Genomic DNA, 11,812 nt, shown 5'->3' with positions numbered 1-11,812 from the left:
GCCACGTACTCGGCCTTCATGGTGGAGTCTGCAATGCATTTCTGCTTTACACTTCTCCATATAACGGCTCCACCTCCCAAAGTAAAAACATATCCCGAGGTTGATTTCCTCTTATCCCTATCTGATTGGAAATCTAAATCAGTATATCCCAAAGGAAATAGATCTGAGGCCTTGTAAATTAACATATACTCCTTAGTCCTTCTCAGGTACTCGAGTATAGTTTTTACTGCACTCCAATGTTCCTGACCTGGGTTCGACTGATATCTACTAACCATGCCTACAGCAAAGCAGATGTCAGGCCTCGTACAAAACATAGCATATATTAAGCTTCCACATGCTGAAGCATAAGGAACTGCTTTCATGCTCTCTATATCCTTAGGTGTCGAAGGACACTGCTTCTTAGATAGAGCAACTCCATGCTTAAAAGGTAAAAAACCTTTCTTGGAGTTCTGCATGTTAAAACGAGCTAATACTTCATCAATATAGGGCTCTTGAGATAAAGCCAACATCCTTTTCTTGCGATCCCTTATAACTTTGTGATAAGTGGCATTTTATACCACTTAGAACGTCTTAAAATGGCTTAAATTGGTGTCTTGAAATCAAGTATTTTGTGTATTTGATGCGTTTTTCTAGTGTTTATGCATTTCAGGGTTTTAGTTGCATTTCGGGGGAGGAATCATCAAGAATAAGCCTTGGCATGTGTTCACCATTGCGAGAGGAAAGAAACGGGCAGATTACGGCGAAGAAACGGAGCAAAATCAGATTTTTTCCAGTAGAGGTCTGAGCGCCCGCTCAGCATTGCTGAGCGGCCGCTCAGCTATGCTGAGCGGCCGCGCAGGGTCGGGGAAAAAGACAAATTATTTTAGGACTTCTACTTCTGTTTGGTTTCCACTTCTATGTAATCTGAGTGTTATGGGACTATTATATAAGTAGATTTGAGACGTTTTCACAAGTGTGGATTAAAAGAAGATTGTGTTTTTACGCAAGAAGCGAAGGAGATAAGGAAGAAGACCGATTTAGCACATCGCAACGAAGAGGAAGCATATCTTCTTGTGATTCTTGTTTCGTTGTAACGTTGGATGCTAGTTTTCTTGCTTTGAACTTATTTACTCTTGTGACGTACTATGTTTTAATATAATTAGTTTAGTTATTATTTTCTTGTGTTTGTTTACCATGATTTCATATGAACCCATGATGACGATAAGTTCTATTATGGGCTAATCGTGATCATGGGGTTGCAACAGATTTATTATGGAATTCTTTAGTTAATCGTTTAATACTTTAGTGTGTGATGATTGCATGATATCTAGTATTGGTTGTGCGTATTCGTCTTATGTGCATCGCGAACATATAAGATAGGGTGTTAATCTCTTGTGAAGCGACGGTGGATCTTGAGATTTAGAACTTGCCATGCTAGCATAGGTTCATGTACGTTGTGCATGATTAGTGGGTAACTCTAACAGTTTTATTTGCCCTATGTAATTAAAAGGAATATCTTGTGCTTAAATCGTTGTGTTGTCAATTTCTGTAGACATATAGGAACTCAACATAATTGATGACTATTCAACTTCTATCTTAATTGTGGATGTTTGGTAGAATGGTATTAGTACAATGAAAGTTGGCTTTTATCAGTTTCGTGTTATTCGATTAATATCATCAATGTCACATGCTAAAGGTAAAAACAATGGCTATAGAAGGAAGTAATAATGAAGTTGTGATCTCATGAGTGTTTTATTATTGATAAATTGAAGTGTTAGTTAAGTGATTAATTAAGTAGTTAATTATAGTTAATATTTAATCAACAATTTTAAGTGTTAGTGTCTTAACATTGAGAAGTAATCATACATTGGTGAGTGAGTTTAATTAGATAATAATTTAGTCCGAGTCTCTGAGGGAACGAACTAGAAAATATTCTATATTACTTGCGAACGCGTATACTTGCGTGAATATTAGCGCGTGTTTTCGCCCTAACAAGTTTTTGGCACCGCTGCCGGGGACTCGGCGTATTTGTTTTGTTTATGTACTTACCATCATTGGTCATTAGGACTCAGTGATTAGGACGTAGTAGTTACTTATTTTTTCCGGTTGTGTTTCAGGTACGTTAGCAAGCGTTTATGCAAACTCGTTCTCGTGCTCGCAAGAGGACTTTAGATACAGCTGAGGAGATAGACGAAGTTCTTGATATTTCGGAGAAGTTAGATTTTGAGGATTCAGATTCAGGAACTGAGCAGAAAGAACCAGTAAACATGGGAGATCGTATTGTTCAAGCTGATCCAGCTCTTATGGATTTTTCTCGGCCTAAAATTGATGACATTCAGTCAAGCATCCTTCATCCGGCTATTCAAGCTAACACCTTTGAAATCAAGCCGGGCACTATTCAGATGGTGCAGAATTCTGTTTCTTTTGGAGGAGCGGCAACTGAAGACCCCAACATGCACATAAGGAATTTTGTCGAGATCTGCAGCACTTTTAAGTATAATGGCGTGACTGATGAGGCTATCAAGTTGAGGCTTTTCCCATTCTCACTGAGGGACAAGGCTAAAGACTGGTTACATTCTGAACCAGCTAGGTCCATCACTACGTGGCAAGATCTTGCGCAAAAGTTTTTGGTGAAGTTTTATCCGATGGCAAAGACTGCTGCTATGAGGAGTGCTCTTACTCAGTTTGCGCAGCAACCTACAGAATCTATGTGCGAGGCTTGGGAACGCTACAAGGAAATATTGAGAAAATGTCCACATCATGGAATGCCGGATTGGATGGTGATCACTGGTTTCTATAATGGTTTGGAGGCCCAATCTCGGCCCATGCTCGATGCAGCAGCTGGAGGCGCCTTATGGGCTAAAAGCTATACTGAGGCGTATAATCTTATAGAGACGATGGCTGCAAATGAGCATCAAAACCCAACTCAGAGGATGACGTCAGGCAAGGTAGCAGGTATTCTGGAAGTTGATGCAGCCACCGCTATTGCAGCCCAGCTCCAAACGCTATCAATGAAGGTTGATTCTATGGCTACATATGGAGTTAATCAAATAGCTATGGTTTGTGAGCTTTGTGCAGGTTTTCATGCTACGGATCAGTGTTCTCTTGTCAATGAATCTGTTCAGTATGTGAATAATTATCAGCGACAACAGCAGCCTGTGCCAGCCTATCATCCTAACAACAGAAATCATCCAAATTTCAGCTGGGGGAATAATCAGAATGCTATTCAGCCACCATATCATCAAGGAGTGAGTAAACAGTTTAACCCACCTGGATTCCAGCAACCACAGCAGTATGCTACAAGGCAATCATATCCTCAATAGGGAAGTACAGCTGCACCTACTAGTGCTGATTTTGAGGAACTTAAGCTATTATGCAAGAGTCAGACGGTTTCTATCAAGACCTTGGAAAATCAAATCGGTCAATTAGCCAATACAGTGCTCAATCGTCAACCTGGCACTCTTCCCAGTGACACGAAAGTACCAGGTAGGAAGGAAGCTAAAGAGCAAGTCAAGGCTATTACCTTAAGGTCTGGAAAAGTGGTTGATGCTGAAAAGGCAGAAGAAGTAGAAGCTGAAATTAGAGATGAAGAATCTAAGCAAAAGGAGAAAGCGGAGGAACCAAGGAAGACTACTGTTGAACACACTCTGCCTGAGGCTAATACAGGGGAGAAACAACTCTATCCTCCACCACCTTTTCCTAAGAGATTGCAGCAACAAAAGCTGGATAGACAGTTCGGGAAGTTTCTGGAGGTGTTCAAGAAACTTCACATCAATATACCTTTTGCTGAGGCTCTGGAACAAATGCCTAGTTATGCGAAGTTTATGAAGACTATTCTTTCAAGGAAGGTGAAACTGGATGACCTTGAAACCGTTGCTCTCACGGAAGAATATAGCGCTGTTCTGCAGCAAAAGTTACCACCAAAACTGAAAGATCCAAGGAGCTTCACCATTCCTTGCACCATTGGCAATCTGACTTTTGACAAGTGCCTTTGTGATTTGGGAGCAAGCATTAATCTGATGCCGTTGTCGATCTTTAAAAAGTTGGATCTGCCTGATCCAAAACCCACATACATGTCGCTATAATTGGCTGACCATTCCATTACTTACCCAAGGGGCATAGTTGAGGATGTGCTCGTCAAGGTGGATAAGCTCTTCTTTCCTGCAGATTTTGTTATTCTGGATTTTGAGGAAGATAAGAAGATTCCCATAATCTTGGGAAGGCCTTTCTTAGCTACTGGCCGTACCTTGATAGATGTGCAAAAAGGTGAACTTACTATGCGGGTCCAAGATCAGGATGTGACCTTCAACGTATTCAAGGCAATGAAATTCCCTACAGAAGATGAGGAGTGCTTAAAATTGGATGTGATTGATTCTGCGGTTACTTCGGAACTCGATCGTATGCTAATGTCTGATACATTGGAAAAGGCCTTAGTGGGGGATTTTGACAATGATAATGAAGATGGCAACGAGCAATTACAATATCTGAACGCTTCTCCCTGGAAGCGAAAGCTGGACATACCATTTGAATCTCTTGGTACTTCTGACCTTAAGAATGCTGAAGGGAAGCTCGAACCATCAATAGAGGAAGCACCTACCTTGGAGCTCAAGCTATTACCTGAACACTTGAGGTATGCTTTCTTAGGTGATTCATCTACGTTACCTGTTATTATTTCATCTGACCTTTCAGGTAGTGAGGAAGACAAGCTCTTAAGGATTTTGAGAGAATTCAAATCGGCTATAGGATGGACCATAGCAGACATCAAGGGGATAAGTCCTTCATATTGTATGCATAAAATTCTGCTAGAGGAAGATAGTAAGCCAACTGTGGAACAGCAGCGAAGACTGAATCCCATCATGAAGGAAGTGGTGAAGAAAGAAATTCTGAAATGGCTGGATGCAGGCATCATTTATCCTATTTCTGACAGCTCGTGGGTGAGCCCCGTACAATGTGTACCTAAGAAAAGAGGTATCACTGTGGTCGCAAATGAAAAGAATGAGCTCATCCCTACTCGAACAGTTACAGGATGGAGAGTATGCATGGATTATAGAAAATTGAACAAAGCCACAAGGAAGGATCACTTCCCTCTTCCATTCATTGATCAAATGCTTGACAGATTGGTGGGTCATGAGTATTTTTGTCTTCTGGATGGTTATTCTGGGTATAATCAGATTTGTATTGTACCAGAGGATCAGGAAAAGACTACCTTCACTTGTCCATTTGGCACGTTTGCTTTTCGCAGAGTTTTGTTTGGGTTATGTGGCGCCCCGGCCACTTTTCAGAGATGTATGATGGCTATATTCTTTGACATGATTGGAAATAACGTCGAAGTGTTCATGGATGACTTCTCCGTCTTTGGACACTCATATGATGAATGTTTGAATAATCTGCGCGCCGTACTCAAAAGATGCGTGGAAACTAATTTGGTGCTCAATTGGGAGAAATGTCATTTTATGGTGCGTGAAGGCATTATCCTGGGGCATAAGGTCTCTAGCAAGGGTCTGGAGGTGGACAAGGCCAAGGTGGGAGTCATTGAAAATCTTCCCCCACCTAATTCTATGAAAGGAATCCGTAGTTTTCTTGGTCATGCGGGTTTTTATCGGCGATTCATCAAGGACTTTTCAAAGATATCTAAGCCGTTGTGCAATTTGCTTGAGAAAGATGTGCCTTTCAAATTCGATGATGAATGTTTGACAGCATTTGAGACTCTCAAGAAGAGTTTGATCACTGCACCAGTTATTACAGCACCAGATTGGACAGAACCGTTTGAGATGATGTGTGATGCGAGTGATTATGCGGTAGGTGCAGTTCTGGGACAGCGCAAGAAAAACCTCTTCCATGTGGTCTACTATGCGAGTAAGACTTTAAATGGTGCCCAATTGAACTACACCACTACTGAGAAGGAGCTTTTGGCTATAGTCTTTGGTTTTGAGAAATTTCGATCGTATCTACTTGGTACAAAAGTAACAGTATTCACTGATCATGCAGCTATTCACTATCTAGTTTCCAAGAAGGATTCGAAGCCGAGACTCATTCGTTGGGTACTTTTACTTCAGGAATTTGAGTTAGAGATCAAAGATAGAAAAGGTACTGAGAATCAAGTAGCTGACCATCTCTCTAGATTGGAGAATCCCGATTCTACTTCACAGGATAGGACGTTAATCAATGAATCTTTTCCGGATGAGCAGTTGTTTGCAATTCAGGAGGAAGAACCATGGTTTGCAGATATTGTAAACTATCTCGTCAGCAATATAATGCCTCCTAATTTGACATCCGCTCAAAAGAAGAAGTTTCTGCATGAGGTGAAGTGGTATATATGGGATGAACCATATTTGTTTAGACAGGGAGCTGACCAGATCATCAGGAGATGTATCCCGTTCTGTGAGACGTAGGGGATATTACGAGACTGCCATTCCACGGTTTATGGTGGACACTATGGTGGTGAGAAGACGGCAGCTCGTATTCTGCAAGCAGGTTTTTTCTGGCCTACTTTGTTCAAGGATGCTCATCAGTTTGTTTTAAGGTGTGATCGTTGCCAAAGAGTGGGAAATTTGTCAAGGAAGGATGAGATGCCATTAAATGTGATGCTTGAAGTCGAGGTCTTTGATGTGTGGGGAATCGATTTCATGGGGCCTTTTATCTCGTCTTGCAATAATCAGTACATCTTGCTGGCAGTCGATTATGTCTCAAAATGGGTTGAAGTTAAAGCTTTACCGACAAATGATGCAAAGGCAGTGCTAAATTTTCTTTATAAGCAAATTTTCACAAGGTTTGGAACACCTCGGGTAATCATAAGTGATGAAGGATCGCATTTTTGCAACCGTAAGTTCAATTCTATGATGCAGCGTTATAATGTGAATCATCGAGTAGCTACTGCCTATCATCCGCAAACAAATGGTCAAGCGAAAGTGTCTAACAGAGAGATAAAGCGCATTCTAGAGAAGGTTGTTTGTCCGTCAAGGAAGAATTGGTCTTTAAAGCTTGATGAAGCTGTTTGGGCTTACAGAACAGCATACAAAACTCCACTTGGGATGTCACCGTTTCAGTTGGTGTACGGTAAGGGATGTCATCTACCTGCGGAGCTTGAGCATAAGGCCTACTGGGCATTGAAGAAGTTAAACCTGGATTTAGATGCAGCTGGTAAGAAAAGAATGCTTCAGCTTAATGAACTTGATGAATTTCGACTTCAAGCGTACGAGAATAACAAAATGTATAAGGAAAAGGTGAAGAGGTGGCACGATAGGAAGCTACATCCTAAGTTATTTGTGCCAGGGCAACAAGTTCTTTTATTCAACTCTCGGCTCCGACTTTTTCCTGGGAAGTTGAAATCAAAGTGGTCTGGACCTTTTATTGTCAAAACTGTGTTTCCACATGGAGCGGTGGAAATTTTTGAGAATGATCCGGACCAAGCATTCAAGGTTAACGGTCAGCGGTTGAAGCACTACTATGGGGACATGGCAAACCGAGAAGTGGTTAGTGCCATTTTGTTGACTACTTGAGAAGGGTACGAAACGTCAAGTTAATGACAAAAAAGAAGCACTGCGTGGGAGGCAACCCGTGAATTGTTGTTACAGGAACCCTTAGAAGTTAATAACCTATCCAAAAACACAAAAAAATCAGAAAACAGGGGCTGAAAAAAAAAATTTCCAATGACCCCCTGAGCGCCCGCTCAGCTTTGCTGAGCGACCGCGGAGCAAGCTGAGCGCCCACTCAGCTTTGCTGAGCGCCCGCTCAGTTTTGCTGAGCGACCGCTCAGGGGTCGAGTACCAGAATTTTTTTTACAGTTCAGAAAAAAAAACACAAAAACAGTTTTAGCCCATAAACCCACGATTTGTTCCCACTACACCATCATTTTACCCCTTAATTCCCAAACCCTAATCTAATCCACACCCTATATATATACACCTATCCTACATATCTCCCACAAAACTTCCTACACTTAAACCCTCTCACAAACATCAAAAATCAGTTCTTACATACTTTTATTCACGAATCAATGGCACCCAAGAGAGCACGCACTATTGACAGCAGTAGCACAGTTCCTACTGCTGATTCATCGAGGGGTACTGCTGCAAGGCCTCGGTTAACTGACAGAGCCACGGAGGAGGAGTACACTAGGCTGTTGGGGAAGCCGATTCTGAAGGAGAGGGGGTTTTTACCATCGGGGAGGGATGGTGAGTTGTTGCCCATGATTGCAGAGAAGGGGTGGATAGCTTTTTGTGAGTCACCCGAAGCGGTACCGATGAGCGTTGTTCGCGAGTTTTACGCGAACGTGAAGGCTGAAAAGAATGGGTTTTCTGTGGTCCGTGGGCTGATGGTTGATTATCATCCTGCGGCGATTCGCCGTGTGATTGGACAGCGAGAGAGGAAGCCCGAGGAGGAGAACTGGAATGAAAAGACTGCTGAGGATTTTGACTTGGATTTGATTTGTGCGACTCTCTGTCGACCGGGCACAGTTTGGACCTGCAGGACCGGCACTAATGAGTATCGTCACTTTCCGGTGATCGCCATAAACAGGTATGCCCGTGCATGGAATGCATTTATTTGTGCTAATATTTTGCCTTCTTCGCATGCACACGAGGTCACAATTGAGAGAGCACAGTTGTTGTGGGGAATTCTGAATGAGGAATACTATGTGGACCTTGGTGAGTTTATCTACCAAGTAATTCTGAAGTTTTTGAGGGGAGCGAAGCATATGAACATCCCTTATGCATCTACGGTTACGAAGCTATGCCGAGCAGTGGGAGTGAACTGGCCGGCTCATGAGCAGTTGCAGTTGCCAGCAGCTCCGATTGATTCTAGCACTCTGAATGGGATGCAGGAGTGGACCGGTGGTGAGCCTGAGGAGTATGGGCTGGGTTATCGTCTTCCAGGAGGGCGTCCAGCATGAGGTGCTACTATGGCTAGGCCAGGGCGTGATGAGGCTGGTTCTTCGAGAGCTCAGGAGGGTGCTGGGATGGTTGATGCCCAGTATAGGAGGCTTTCACGGTGGATGGATGCCATGTATGAGACGCAGAGCAGGTTTGCTCAGGAGCTCACCCTTGCGTTAGGGACTGCTTTTCGAGGCCTTAGAGCTGATATCCAGTGGCCAGTTTTTGGTGAGGACTCTGCATACCCGCTGCCTGATACTCCACCCACTGAGGGTGATGATGATGATGACTCCGAGTAGGTATACCCTGTGTTCCTTTCTACTACTTTCACTGAGGACAGTGAAGATTTTTAGTTTGGGGGTGGTAGTTAAGGAATATTATGTGTGTGTCATATAGTTGCATATTCATGATAGTTTAGTTCATATAGTTGCATAATTTATGCCATATAGTTTTTTTTTGTTATGAATGTCATGTAGCTCATGCATTTACCATAATCCCTTTTGTAATAATTTATCGACTGAATTGTGATATTGATGCGAGTGTAGTGATAGCATTAAAGTGATATTAAGTCGTGTAGGTTGATATGCATGCTAGAAACAATTGTAAGTCCATTAAGTCTTAGAGAATGCGTAAGGGCTAGATTGTTGTTATGATTTGGTTGTTTTCAAGGTCAATCTACTTATTATGCTTAGAATTCGATTATAGGTTCTTAGTGATAAAGGCATGAAAAAGAAAAAAAAATTTTGGAGAAAAAAATATGGAAGTTGTTGCTAGTTGTGGCTAGGCGTCAAATGGCTAGTAGCCGGATCGCATATGGTGCGAGTAGTCTAGGGTTGAGCAAGATGGAGCGAAACGCACTTGCTCAGAAGTTATTAAAAAAAAGATTTAGTTTATGCATAATTGATCAAGAGTGTGCTCTTTGGTATTCGAGTTATTAAGTTCTTAGGGGACTTTGTGCCTACTGACCTAAGGCTTTTAGAGTCTGGGATCCGCTAACCTAATGCTCGTTACATGGATACCATTGTATAAGTCTTTTGTGGACCTCACTCATTGCACGGTCAAATAAGCATTTGAGTTGTAAATAAAAAACACGATTCCGTAATAAGCTCCAGAGTTCTTGTAGTGTTGTATATCACTTTGTGCCTAGAATTTTTTATTCTTTGTATAATCGTAGGATTGCCTTGAGGATAGTCTAGTCATAGTAATTGGTCTAGTTCCGAAGCATATCTGTTAAGCATTTGCACACACCACGTTTCTGGCTGTATGTCCGTTTGCATGAGTTTATTGATCTTTAGTTGTCTAACTGCATTCGTTGAGATGTGGCAATTTGGTTGGTTAATTATAGTAAGGGGGATCGCTGCATTTTCATATAGATTGCATTCATGCATGTTTTTATTTGTTTTTGAGTCTGTGACGCTTGAGGGCAAGCATCGATTTAAGTTTGGGGGTGTGATAAGTGGCATTTTATTCCACTTAGAACGTCTTAAAATGGCTTAAATTGGTGTCTTGAAATCAAGTATTTTGTGTATTTGATGCGTTTTTCTAGTGTTTATGCATTTCAGGGTTTTAGTTGCATTTCGGGGGAGGAATCATCAAGAATAAGCCTTGGCATGTGTTCACCATTGCGAGAGGAAAGAAACGGGCAGATTACGGCAAAGAAACGGAGCAAAATCAGATTTTTTCCAGTAGAGGTCTGAGCGCCCGCTCAGCATTGCTGAGCGGCTGTGCAGCAAGCTGAGCACCCGCTCAGCTATGCTGAGCGGCCGCGCAGGGTCGGGAAAAAAGACAAATTATTTTAGGACTTCTACTTCTGTTTGGTTTCCACTTCTATGTAATCTGAGTGTTATGGGACTATTATATAAGTAGATTTGAGACGTTTTCATAAGTGTGGATTAAAAGAAGATTGTGTTTTTACGCAAGAAGCGAAGGAGATAAGGAAGAAGACCGATTTAGCACATCGCAACGAAGAGGAAGCATATCTTCTTGTGATTCTTGTTTCGTTGTAACGTTGGATGCTAGTTTTCTTGCTTTGAACTTATTTACTCTTGTGACGTACTATGTTTTAATATAATTAGTTTAGTTATTATTTTCTTGTGTTTGTTTATCATGATTTCATATGAACCCATGATGACGATAAGTTCTATTATGGGCTAATCGTGATCATGGGGTTGCAACAGATTTATTATGGAATTCTTTAGTTAATCGTTTAATACTTTAGTGTGTGATGATTGCATGATATCTAGTATTGGTTGTGCGTATTCGTCTTATGTGCGTCGCGAACATATAAGATAGGGTGTTAATCTCTTGTGAAGTGATGGTGGATCTTGAGATTTAGAACTTGCCATGCTAGCATAGGTTCATGTACGTTGTGCATGATTAGTGGGTAACTCTAACAGTTTTATTTGCCCTATGTAATCAAAAGGAATAACTTGTGCTTAAATCGTTGTGTTGTCAATTTCTGTAGACATATAGGAACTCAACATAATTGATGACTATTCAACTTCTATCTTAATTGTGGATGTTTGGTAGAATGGTATTAGTACAATGAAAGTTGGCTTTTATCAGTTTCGTGTTATTCGATTAATATCATCAATGTCACATGCTAAAGGTAAAAACAATGGCTATAGAAGGAAGTAATAATGAAGTTGTGATCTCATGAGTGTTTTATTATTGATAAATTGAAGTATTAGTTAAGTGATTAATTAAGTAGTTAATTATAGTTAATATTTAATCAACAATTTTAAGTGTTAGTGTCTTAACATTGAGAAGTAATCATACATTGGTGAGTGAGTTTAATTAGACAATAATTTAGTCTGAGTCTCTGAGGGAACGAACTAGAAAATATTCTATATTACTTGCGAACGCGTATACTTGCGTGAATATTAGCGCGTGTTTTCGCCCTAAGACTTCCATTACGAAAAGCTGTCTTGACATTCATTTGCCAAATCTCATAATCGAGATGA

At 41.2% G+C, this 11,812-nt stretch overlaps 1 non-coding gene across 1 annotated transcript; it reads right to left on the bottom strand.

Annotated features, from left to right (window-relative positions):
• Positions 1-2,639: 2,639 nt before the first annotated feature.
• LOC141681448 (small nucleolar RNA R71) lies at positions 2,640-2,746 on the bottom strand. The gene has a single exon (XR_012558882.1). It is a non-coding gene; the product is annotated as a small nucleolar RNA R71 (small nucleolar RNA).
• Between the last annotated feature and the right edge of the window lie 9,066 nt (positions 2,747-11,812).

This window comes from Apium graveolens, chromosome 8 (genome assembly GCF_009905375.1).
Source record: "Apium graveolens cultivar Ventura chromosome 8, ASM990537v1, whole genome shotgun sequence".
Taxonomy (NCBI): Eukaryota; Viridiplantae; Streptophyta; class Magnoliopsida; order Apiales; family Apiaceae; genus Apium; species Apium graveolens.
This window is presented reverse-complemented; position numbering and strand designations above follow the sequence as displayed.